Consider the following 614-nt stretch of genomic DNA (forward strand, 5'->3'; position numbering starts at 1 on the left):
GATTCCGACGACCGACAGCTTCTTACGGGGAACCCCACGAACAAACCATCCCCGAAATAATGCCGATAGCTTCTGGCGACTCCGCTGGGGACAAGCTTTCCTCTCCGTATAAATCAAGAAATACTATCTTCACACGTCGGTAATATGTCCATGTCCCCCTTGGACCGAATTACATTTCTTCCGTTAGCATACTCTACCCATTTCTGTCTTGGGAAAGTACTGCTAATTCCTTGGACTTCAGGACTAGCTGTTCAACCATCTTTTGAACAGAGGGGTTCAGAAGGCCATTAAGGACTCTTTATAATTTTATGTGGGGTCAGACCCCCAATAGGTGTGTTGGTGGATTAACTCCACCTAGGCATTTTCTGCCACAAATTGGGTCCCGCACTGGGTCCTAAACTTTCTTGCAACTCCTTTCCACATTTGGTTTGATACTTCGTGGATTGAACCAACTCGTGTTGTGCTGCGCACACTTTGAAACATTAATTTAATTTTACACCGTTTTAAATAAAGATGTTAAAATTACCTGTAAATTAAGGCCCTCCCAGTCTACAGATTAACCTCTAATTCTTCAGTGCTTGCACTAGAGATTTCAAGGTTTTTGGCCATATAGC

The sequence above is a fragment of the Phalaenopsis equestris genome, unplaced genomic scaffold, assembly GCF_001263595.1.
Source record: "Phalaenopsis equestris unplaced genomic scaffold, ASM126359v1 Scaffold000212, whole genome shotgun sequence".
Taxonomy (NCBI): domain Eukaryota; kingdom Viridiplantae; phylum Streptophyta; class Magnoliopsida; order Asparagales; family Orchidaceae; genus Phalaenopsis; species Phalaenopsis equestris.